This window comes from Cervus canadensis, chromosome 13 (genome assembly GCF_019320065.1).
Source record: "Cervus canadensis isolate Bull #8, Minnesota chromosome 13, ASM1932006v1, whole genome shotgun sequence".
NCBI lineage: Eukaryota > Metazoa > Chordata > Mammalia > Artiodactyla > Cervidae > Cervus > Cervus canadensis.
Genome location: NC_057398.1, coordinates 62,697,949 through 62,710,579, shown reverse-complemented (window position 1 = coordinate 62,710,579; position 12,631 = coordinate 62,697,949).

Genomic DNA, 12,631 nt, shown 5'->3' with positions numbered 1-12,631 from the left:
TAAATCCTTTCAGGTTTTACTTTACATTTGATGATATCTGAAAGAGTTGTGCAACATAGGAATTGTAAAGACCAATAAATGGTTTACAAGAATTAAGGACATTATATAACCTAATAATAATATCAGTTTCCAAACAATTAAACATATACATGAACACACAAGTACACTCATACATATAATGCCTCTCAAAGCTCAGTTACTATGACATGAATTTCTATTAATCATTTTAAAAAATATTTTTCTAGTAATTTGTGTCCAGAGGTTTTTCATTGGCACAAGTTTTTCTGATTCATTACTTTGTACACCATAACAATTTGTTGAAGAATGGCTTCTATCTGGTCAGTTTTTATCAAATGTGAAGAATTCGATCTCTACATCTGCACATATTACATCAAAGCTAAGATTTTTCCTGAGGAACTTTGTATCACCAAATGGTATGCTTTTGCTAACATGCCTATTGTATGGGATTTATGAGATTCTCATAAGCTTAGAACTGGAGGATATTCCTTTTCTTTCTCTCCTTTTTTCTCTCTCTTCTCATTTGTAAGTCTTTATTGATATGTTCTGAAATTTCATGTTAATTTTTCTTTCTTATGGTGCTGTGAACTTGAAAATCTTTTACAATATTCAGTGGCATGGCATTCAGGCTTGAGAATTTATTTCTTTTTTGGTTAATAATGTCTCTTTTGATTTCCCTTATCTTTCCCCCACTCTCATTTTCTCTTTTTCATCAATGTTCATTCAGCAATAGATTCAACAGGTAATTGGGTGAAATTAGCTTGAGTTTTGAGTGGAAATAGTTGATTACTGCTAATATTTCCTGTGTATGTCTCTACAGTAATGATGATAAACATTTGTGGAACAGAACATTTCTGGGATCTGGGGATAAAGTCACTTTTTACAGAAGTTAAGATCTTTGCAAAATTTTAAAACATCACATAAAATAAGGAGAATTATACTTAACAAACTTTGAGAGGATTAGAGAAGCTGTTGGCCTAACTTGCAATGTTATGGAATTTCCTAGCCTAAAAGCACTTACAGGAGCTTGTTAGGTTAAAAGGCTGGCACTGCAGAGTCCAGATTAGTGTAGATGGCAGGTAGAAACTTATGCAGCAAGTGATCTGAGAATCAGGTAATGGTAATAAATATAGGGGTAGTAGGATATGTATTATTAAAAAAACAATTTGTTACAACAATTGTTAAATGTTTTATTCGGTAACTGCTTTAATATTGCCCCTTTCAGATAGCACATTTATTCATTTACCCTATTTCTCCCATGTTTCTTCACTTTGGGATGTTTAGTATATTTATTGTACTTCTTTTAAGCTAACAACTATATTACATGTTTTGAATTTAGAGGTACATCACCCGGAAAGAAATAAAATTATATATTATCTGTTTTAACTAACATTGTTTTTAAACACAAATTTATTCTGTTTCTAGACTTAAGAATATCCTATAAAATGATTTCATACACTCAGTTAAGTGCCTTATATTAATCTCTCTTTTTATGTTTTAGTATAAAACATGTAGTGGGGCTTCCAGGTTGTGCTAGTGGTAAAGAACCAGCCTGCCAAAACACAGGAGACATACAAGATGTGGGTTCGGGGACCCATGGGTCAGGAAGGTCCCCTGGAGGAGGGTATGGCAACCCACTCCAGTATTCTTGCCTGGAAACTCCTATAGACAGAGGAGTCCATAGGGTCACAAAGAGTCAGACACAACCAAAGCGACTTAGCACACATGAACACACATAAAACATATGGTAAAAGTTCTTGTTGACAAAACTTTCCAAGGGTTTCTAATTATTTCCTTAAAATAAATTTGTAGGAATAGAATTGCCAGATCAAAAGGAATGAATATATTAATGACTTCTCAGATGTATGGGAAAAAATTGGCCTGCAAAAATACAGCATCAATGTATTTCTCATCCTCAGTGAAATTTATACACAAACTTTTGCAATAATGTCTGTTGTTTCATAATTGAAAAATTGCAATTCAATAAAATCATAAATGTTAAAAATTACAAATTTATAGAGCTAGAAGATAAGTTAATAATTTAATATGGTCAATTAATTTAATTAATGTGGTGATTGGGTTCAAATCAGTTAATTAAAATGAGTAATTATATGTTACTGAGGAAACAGAAACATAATATGAAATCTAGATTTTTTTCATAAAATCTAAGTTCCAGTATTTCCTTGGTATAAATTTTTTATAGAATTTCAAATGCCTACTTATATCTTCTATATATCTCAAAATTAGAAATAAAGTAAGTGATATTACTAGACCACTGCCAAGATGAAACTATAATTTTACAGCTAAAATTGATTTCTTATTATATCTATCCTAGCTGACAACTTGAATGAAAATCTTTATTAGTCTGAGAAAACAATGGAGCAATTTTTTTCCAAAGTGCCTAATAGTCAGAACTGGGCTGTTTTTGAAAGGCTAATAAATGTGGTGAGATAATAGAATGGGAAAGGCTAGAGATCTTTTCAAGAAAATTAGAGATACAGAGAGAATATTTCATGCAAAGATGGGCACGATAAAGGACAGAAACGGTATGGACCTAACAGAAGTAGAGGACATTAAGAAGAGGTGGCAAAAATACACGGAAAAACCATACAAAAAAGATCTCCATGACCCAGATGACCACGACGGTGTGATCACTCATCTAGAACCAGACATTCTGAAATGTGAAGTCAAGTGGGCCTTAAGAAGCATCACTATGAGCAAAGCTACTGGAGGTGATGAATTCCAGTTGAGTTATTTCAAATTCTAAAAGATGATGCTATGAAAGTGCTGCACTCAATATGCCAACAAATTTGGAAAACTCATCAGTGGCCACAGGACTGGAAAAGTCAGTTTTCATTCCAATCCTCAAAAAAGGCAATGCCAAAGAATGTTCAAACTACTGCACAATTGCACTCATCTCAGAGGCTAGTAAAGTAATGCTCAAAATTCTCTAAGCGAGGCTTCAACAGTATGTGAACTGTGAACTCCCAGATGTTCAAGCTGGTTTTAGAAAAGGCAGAGGAATCAGAGAGCAAATCGCCAACATCCATTGGATTATCAAAAAAGCAAAAGAGTATCAGAAGAACACCTATTTCTGTTTTATTGACTGTGCCAAAGCTTTGACAGTGTGGATCACAACAGACTGTGGAAAATTCTTCAAGAGATGGGAATATCAGACCACCTGACCTGCCTCCTGAGAAATCTGTATGCAGGTCAGGAAGCAACAGTCAGAACTGGACGTGGAACAACAGACTGGTTCCAAACTGGGAAAAGAATATGTCAAGGCTGTATACTGTCACCCTGCTTATTTAACCTATATGCAGAATACATCATGAGAAATGCTGGACTGGATGAAGCACTAATTGAATTAAGGTTGCAGGGAGAAATATCTATAACCTCAGATATGCAGATGACTCCACCCTTATGGCAGAAAGCAAAGAAGAACTAGACCTCTTGATAAAAGTGAAAGCGGGGAGTGAAAAAGTTGGCTTAAAGCTCAACATTCAGAAAACTAAGATCATGGCATCTGGTCCCATCACTTCATGGCAAATAGATGGGGAAACAGTGGAAACAGTGTCAGACTTTATTTCTTGGGCTCCAAAATCACTGCAGATGGTGATTGCAGCCATGAAATTAAAAGACACTTACTCCTTGGAGGGAAAGTTATGACTAACCTACATAGCATATTAAAAAGCAGAGACATTACTTTGCCAACAAAGGTCTGTCTAGTCAAGGCTATTGTTTTTCCAGTGGTCATGTATGGATGTGAGAGTTGGATGGTGAAGAAAGCTGAGCGCTGAAAAATTGATGCCTTTGAACTGTGGTGTTGGAGAAGACTCTTGAGAGTCCTTTGGACTACAAGAAGATCCGACCAGTCCATCCTAAAGAAGATCAGTCCTGGGTGTTCATTGGAAGGACTGATGTTGAAGCTGAAACTCCAATACTTTGGCCACCTCATGCGAAGAGCTGACCCCTTGGAGAAGACCCTAATGCTGGAAAGGATTGGGGGCAGGAGGAGAAGGGGATGACAGAGGATGAGATGGCTGGATGGCATCACCGACTCAATGGACATGAGTTTTAGTAAGCTCCGGGAGTTGGTGATGGACAAGGAGGCCTGGCGTGCCACAGTCCATGGGGTCGCAGAGTCAGATAAGACTGAGTGACTGAACTGAAATGAACAGAGATAACTTTTATGGATATATTTAGACTTAACAGACCTCTTTAGTTTAACAAGATGTCTAAATATACAAAACATGTATAAGACAAAAAATAATGTATTAGTTTTTAAAAAATATTAGCTTATTGTAAACTGTATATTAAGATGGTGAAAGTCCAAGACTAGCTTTGCTAGATCTCAATCAAACATTTTTATCAATCTTAACTTGTAAAGCTTACCATGCACTTATTCAATGTGTATTTCTTTCTTCCTTTTTTTTTTTTTTTTTTGATAGTGGAGTGCAGTTTATTACATGGGCGGGCCCAAGGCAGAGTCTCCTCTTAGCCAAGGACCCCGACAAGCATTTGTGAAAATCTTTTATACCCCATGTGTACGTGTCCAAACCCACCAGCCCATATCCCTTGAGGCTTACAAAGGAAGGGTAAATACAATCACAATAACCCCATCATTCACATGTTTTGTGTTCAAACAGTTAATAATCAACAAGCCTGCGGTTATATTCCAACCAGTTAATAACCAATAAGCCTGTGGTTACATTCCAATAGATACTCTCCAGAGGCAGGGGTGATTAGTGTCTGTTTTCTCTTAACCTGGATGTGACCTTCAAGGTTCCCCTGCCCAGAGGGGGTCTTATCCTTCCATTGTCATTCCCACAGGCGCTAAGCAGATTTCAGAGTCCATTGGAGAGGCGGCCGCGCACGACCAGCATGGACAGGCCTGAGATGGAGTCCAGGCCCTATGAATTCCTTCTTCATTCCCCCCCTCTTGATGCTCTTAGTTTCCATAACGAGCATCATTTATTGAGATATATAGTACCTTAGCCCTCCTGCCACCCACATGAGAGAATGCTATCAACCTCTGGGTTACAAAATTCACACGGCATTGTAGGAAGCAGGACCCACAGAGCAGTATGATCAAGATTACAATGGTTTTCCACCAGTCTCCCTTTACCCAGGAGAGGACTGAAGTCCAAAACGGAATATTTTCATTGCATATCCTCCAAGGCAGTAGATACATTTTCAGACAGGTCAGGGATGTACACACAACATTCAACTTTAATTATGGTGCAAGTCCCTCCTTGGGCTGCTGTGAGTATGTCTAATGCCATCCTATTTTGAATTACTGCCCTCTTCATCTGAAGCCCACAGAGCCACTGGGTCCCATTGTGGGGTACCCAGTGGATTCCAGGATTATATTTCCAGTCAGAACCAGGCCACTGAGCAGACTGATTGGGGTGATAGGTAACTTCCTAGATTTGTTTACATTGTTCAGGGGACAAATAACAATTTTTTTGGGTCTAGGGGACGATCTCCAAATCCAACTTTCTGTTCTTTTTGTTAGCCCTTTTCCTCTTTAATTTTAGAAAGGAAAGTTCCTTTCTGTTGTTCTAAAAAGGAGCACAGTGGTATGAAGTGCCCACCGATACCCACCAGGGGAGTCTGTCCATTACTGACAGGGGCCCCACATACCCAACAGTTGGCGGAGTTGTGGCCCACGAGATGAAGACGTTGTCCTGTGCAGGAGCAGTGGTCAGGTTCAGAATTGCATTGGTGAGGCCGAGCAGCAGGAGTCATTTACCCAGCTCCATCCTGTAGAGGGCTCGTCCCGGACCTCGTAATGGTCTTGGTTTCCCGTGGGTCGGTGGGGTCCTTCTGGGTGGTCCACTTTGCTTCCTTCGGGTCAGCATGGTATGCCTTCTTCGCTCTGGTGTGATGGATCAAGGGACAATACCTACAACTTTAACTGCAGTAGGAGTAGTTAGAATAACATAAGGGCCCTTTCACCAAAGGGCTAGCAAATCATGTTTCCAATCTTTGACCCATGCTTGGTCACCAAGTGTAAACTCATGAATCTGTTCCCCAAGGGGGAACGGCACCCTTTCTTGTACAAACTTAGTTACTCGATTTATTATCTTACCCAGTTCCATCTGCTGTGAAATCCTATCCCCCCTTATCAGAGGCAAATTTGTTGACACCTGTTTTATTATGGGAGGAGGCCTCCCATACACAATTTCGTGTGGAGAATAGCCTTGGGACTGCGGGGTCATCCTGAGTCTGAGCAGAGTCAATGGAAGCAAGTCCACTCAGGAGCAGTCAGTCTCTCTGATCCACTTGGAGGGTCTCTTTAAGTGTCTGGTTGGCTCATTCCACCGTCTCAGAACTCTGGGCCCATATGCAGTGTGCAGTTTAAAGTTTTGACTAAATCAGCTACAAAAGCTGGGCCATTGCCTGATCCAATGCTCGTAGGAAATCCAAATCTGGGAACCATTTCCCTAAGCAGGCACCGGGCTACTTCTGATGCTCTTTCAGTCCAGGTAGGAAAAGCTTTTACCCATCTCAAGAATGCACATACCATGACCAGCAGGTAACGGTAGTGTCGGTAAGGTTTCATTTCAGTGAAGTACACTCCCAGGTGTTCAAGGGGCAGCATGCCTTTCAGCTGAATACCCAGAGGTTTTTGTCTGAATACCCGAGAGGCAGCATTAACCTGTGAGCAGGCAGCATGGCCTAGGTGGGTCGCTTGGTGTGTTTGGCTTACCAGAATGTGTGCCAGCTCCTCCGGTACCAATAATTTGCCACTTGGCAATTCCCACCATCTCTTTTCAGTCTTGATGGCCCCTTCCACTTTGGCTAACCTGACAGCCATTGTCCTTGTTTTATCAGGCTAGTGCCCTCAGTATATAGGACCCAATTAGGGTCTGGAACCTTGAGCCCTTCTTTAAAACAAACCCCAGATACCTCACCTACTCTTTGTAGATCTGTGCCTTCTTCTTCGACACCCAGTAACCTGCTTCCATCAACAGCTGGAGCAGTGCATTTGTCCCTTTCCAGCATTTTTCCTTGGTCTCAGGCACCAGCAGCAGGTCATCCCCGTATTGTAGGAGCTGACATCCATACTCTTCCGGATGGAATGAGTCCATATCAGAAGCCAAGGCTTCCCCAAAGATGGCTGTGGAGTTAGCCTTTGTTATCTGGTGCTCCCGACTGAATCTTCCCATTCAAAGGCAATGATGGGCTGTGACGCTGGGGTGAGGTGTATGCAGAAGAAGGCATCCTTGAGATCTAGGCAAGTGTAAATTTTAGTCCTCGGTGGGAGGAGGCTAAGCAAGGTATAGGGGTTTGGAACAGTGGGGTGTAAAGTCACAGTAGCCTGGTTGACTAGCCTGAGATCTTGTACAGGCCTATAGTCCTGTCCTCCTTCCCTTTTGACTGGCAGGATTGGCATATTCCAAGCCGACTGGCACTCTACTAGAAGGCCTGCTTGTTTCAATCTATTGATGTGGGGCAGTATGCCCACCCAGGCCTCCATCCATAGCGGGTACCAGCGCCCTCTAACCGGGATGGTACCTGGTTTGAGTTCCATTATCACTGGGGCGTGATGTTCAGCCAGCCTGGGGGGAGGGGTGTTGTCTTCCACCCAGACCTCAGGGAATAATTGAGTTAGCTCCCTCATGCTCTTCTGGCCCACCCGGTTCTGCCTTCAGAGGCTCATGCAACTTCCACTCATCTTGGGTTGGCACTGAGAGAGAGGGCAAATAAGTCATAGAGTCTGTCCAGAAGGTGGGCCTCTCCTCAGGGGAGAAAGTCACCTGTGCTCCTAGTTTGGAGAGCAAGTCTCTTCCCAACAGGGGTACTGGGCACTCAGGAATGTCACTTGGTGCCCCCCCCATCTGACATTTTCTGGGCTGGCAAAACGATTTAATCATCTCTCCTCCCGATACCCCAGTTACAGTGGTAGTCTTTTTGGACAGAGGTGCCACAGGTTTTGTTACTACCGACAGTTCTGCTCCTGTATCCACCATGAAGTCAATGTTTTGGTCCCCCACTTTTACGGTTACCATGGGCTCTCAGGGACCTGATATCTGAGCCCTGGCAGCCCTAGTTAATTTCCAGGTCAGCAAGCCCCACAACTGCGGGAGCTTCCTCTTCCTTCCTTGCCTTAGGGCATTCATTCTTCCAGTGGCCAAAAGCTCGGCACCGGGCACACTGGTTTGGCTGTAACGGGCCCAGGGCCTCCCTTGGGACCGGTTGAAGGACTGTCCTGTCCCTGGGGCAGATGAGGTTTTCCGGAGGGCCCAAGTTAGACTTTCCCAGAGCAGCAGCTAGCGCTGTAAGTCTCTTGTCTGTTCTCTTTCATTCCCTCCAGCTCTCTGGCAGAGCGCGGTCTCTGCTTAATTCCAACGTCTCCCTCCCCCTCTTGTCAGTACTCACCGGGAGAGGCGGGTATAGCTTGGGCGGTTCGGGTGGAGCCGGATCCTGGAAGTGTTGGCCAGAGGCTTCTGTCACCGGATCGGAGCCTGCCCAAACGGCGGCTCTACGAACTCCGGGAAAGCTGGCAGAGGAGTAGAGGCTGTTGCAGAAACTTCATCTGGCCCTGGATCGGGCATTAAGGCGGCCTCCGGTCCTGGTGAAGCACTGGGAGGCAGGCGTGTCATTATCCAGCATGGGGGAGGGGTCAGGTCATCCCCGTCCAAATCCTGTAGAATTTCCTTTTTTATCATCAGTCAATTTTTGTGCCATTAATATCTTTCCCTTTCCCTTCTGGATACAGCCAAGTAGAAGGGTCTCAAGCTAACCCTAGCCATGAGTCAATAGATGGATATTGATCCAGGTGTCCTGGCTCTACTGTGACTACTGTATAGATTGCTTCCACTATTTTTAAGTTCAGGGTGTTCTCTGGTGGCCATTCTGCTCCCATAGGGGGCCATTCGACCTCACAGAGTATGTGGAGGCAGTTAGGCTTCATCTTCACCCCATAGTCTCCTCCTAATCCATTCTTTAAATTTTTAATCATGCACTCCAATACAGTTACCTTAGATTCACTTCCCCCCATCTTGCTTACCTTCTCAGACCTTCTTCTACTTTTCCTTTTCGTTCTGTCTACGAAGTTCTCAGTACCCTATGTACTTTTGATATTTCCACTCAGTGACACTTCTGCCTCCTTCCTAATTGGGGTGAGAAGAGCCTTACCTGCCAGATCCCAGAGGGAGAAGGGGGATCGGCATGTCTTCACCTGCCGGTCAGCACAGCTGAACCAGAACATCACATGGTCCAAGACTGTTTCTCCCTTAAATTCCCTTCTGCCTTGGTGGGTTTGAAAACACAGATGGGTTAAACATCCCATGTCCCAGGCCATCTCCGGAAAAGCCAATTCATACTTCTGTATCCCCCTCCTTCTAGCCTAACAATTCCGAGGGGGTCAAGAATTTCATAGCAGACAGGACGCCTCCTGGGGGAAGGCAGAATACAAGCATACAAGGACCAGTTTCCTATCCTAAAAATCCCTTGGCGATTGCTTGGTAATAATTTTCCCCAAGACGACATGGACACACCTCCTAAATGTCCTTCACGAATTTCCTTCCTAAACCCTAGCACGCTCGTCGACCTGTGTACCAAGCAATCGCCACCTGCCTATTCCAGGCTCCTGTGGGTCCCCGCTCCTTCTAGTCCCTCCCAGGGGGGTGATCAGGCCCCCTCTTCCACCCTGCCGGGTGGGCTTCTCCTCACCTGAGCGCTCAGTTCCCCTGCTGCCATCCACTACCTGCTGACGTGAAGGGTCCGGGCGTTGAGAAGCAGAATCCTTCCAGAGGGGTGAGGCGCCTTCCCCCCTCTAGGAGATTCAAGCTACAAAGCCTCGGGGTGGCCTCAAATGAGACCTGTCTCCTCAAAGTGAGGAGTTTCCTGGCCAATGCACCAAATGTAATCCAGTTTCCATACATAAAAACATATCATCTGTAAATACAGACAATTTTATTTCTTCCTTTCCAATTCTTTGATATCTTTTGTTCTTGTTTTCCTTTCCTAATCTTCTTCCTTTCCATCTTTTATCACTCTCAAGTGAAAGTGAAACTTGTTCAGTCATGTGTGACTCTTTGCGACCCCATGGATATACAGCCCGTGGAATTCTCCAGGCCAGAATACTGGAGTGGGTAGCTATTCCCATCTCCAAGAGATCTTCCTAACCCAGGTCTCCCACATTGAGGGCAGATTCTTCACCAGCTGAACCACTAGGGAAGCCTAAGAAGTGGGGAGCCTATCCCTTCTCCAGTACATCTTCCTGACCCAGGAATCGAACCGGGGGTTTCCTACACTGCAGCCAGATTCTTCACCAGCTGAGCTACAAGGGAAGCCCTCTATCACTCAAAAGTAGCAATAATGTCATGCTCATAAACACATTCACACATGTGTGCACATACATGAAAAAACGAGAAATTGTTCCCTTTTCTATTTTACAAATGTTGGACCATTCCACAGAGAAGTTACTTTTTCTCCATAAACAATGTAACATGAGAATTCTTACCATCTACTAGAAAAAGATTTGACTAACTCTTTTCTAATTGACCTTTATGTAGTTCTTGTATGTATCATTCTTGAATTATAATAACAGTATGTTTTATTTCTTCATATAGAGCTCCAAAACGAAAATTGTTTGGCTTTTGTATTTGTGAACTTTTAATTTGAAGTTATCTTGAAATTCCCTTACAAGTAGAGATATTGAAAGTACCTTTAAATGTATGTGCTGCCGTGCTTATTTTGTGAAATTTCTAGTCAAATTTCTTTGATTCACTTTTCTTTAGATATTGTTACCTTTCCCTTACAACTGATAGAAAAAATTTCTGTATATTTTAGTAGAACTATTTTCCTTTAATACACCTTTAAAAATAGTTTCCCATTCACTTTGATTTTCATTTTTTAAAAAATTTCAGCATGTTTAAAAAACATATAAATTTAAATATTTATTTTCCAAATTTCCTATTATTCTTATAGCACCATTCCTAAGTTTATATTTCTGAGCTTGATATGTAACAAAAGTTTTCTTTATAATTCAATGAGAAAGCTACCTTTGTTTTAAAAAATTGTGATTTCATAATTAAATGTACACCTGGACTAAAACAAAATTTGACTTCTTCCTCACATTACATAAAAATGCATTATTCATGTAAGTAACATTTTTAAATATAAGGAAAAAAGACTTCTGGAAAAGATATTAAAAGATATGTGTAATATATACTGTATTTTATACCATTGCTTACTTTCAATATTTTTAAGTTTTTAAATTCCAAAAGTCCTATATTTAAATCAGAATAAAATATAATTTGTTAATGTTAGCCAGAACTGTTAATAATTATGTAGATATATGCATTGTATACATAGAGGAATAAATGAATGATGACTAAATAGATGAATATATGAAATAATATAAATAAAGTACCAATTTTAAAGCTAAATATTTGCAGTTTAAACATTTTTTATCCTCTGAATTACCTACTTCCCCAACGTTTTAAAAAATATATTGTACTTTTTAATTTTAGTATATTTTAAGAACTGTAGTGATTATTTAATATTCACCAATTTCTGCATTTTCACTTTCTTATTTTGTGATCTATGTTTTCAAACTGATGGAGTATTTTAAACATAAGCATTATTTACATATTTTATTTTGCTCTATTATCTCTCCTTTCCTTGATTGTTCATTTTCTTTTTGACCTTTTACACCTCTTGAATTATATTAATATTCCCCTGTGACTCAAATTTTTGAGGCTGGGATTGTAATTTCTCAAAGGTAAGTTCATTTCTACCCACAGACTAACCTCCACAATGATGCTAAAATACTAGGCAGAAAATTTCAAGTTTTCTTTTATGGGTGTGATTGATGCTTTCTGGCCCCATCCCAAATATTTCCTCCCTGCTCCAGTCCTGTGGCCTAAACTGCAGTTTTTCTATGATGGCATTTTCACTACAATCACTCAAGAGTTCATCTGATCTTTGCCACCATCAGATTAATCATGGACAATTGCTAATCACTCTGTGGTCTAGCTATAAATTTTTGATATCCAGAAAAATTTTATTAAATTAAAACTTTCAAAATTATATTTATTGACTGTATCATTTTGACATACATATTTGGGGAGTGAGGTGGGACTTCTTACATTTGTTCAGTCTTCTTGTCCACAATTGTTTTTCATTAATTACCTGTAGATAGATATGACATATTGCCATATCCCTGGTGCATGAGTCATACTTCAATTTGTCTTGAATCTTATTAAATACTGTTATTGTTTCTATGCTTTATTTCAATCCAAAGAATTTACATATACCATAGATATCTAGAAAATATTTTTGATTATTTTATTTATTTACCAATTCAAAGTTTTCTATGTAAAATTTCTTTAAAAAATGCAGTGACATAAAGGAAACTAATTTGTTAATTTTTATGAGTTCAGTTTCTTTGAGAATATATGGAGATGGAATGGACAATATGTTGTATCCTAGTTTTTTGGAAACAGTTCATGTAATTTCCAAAAGTTGTGAGAATTTAAAAGTAGAACAAACTGTAGTTATCTAAGTAGATGTTAGAGACATATCATAGTCTAAATTTATACATTCTAAAATTTGCTAAACATTTAAGGTAAGATAAACATATGTTACCATGTGA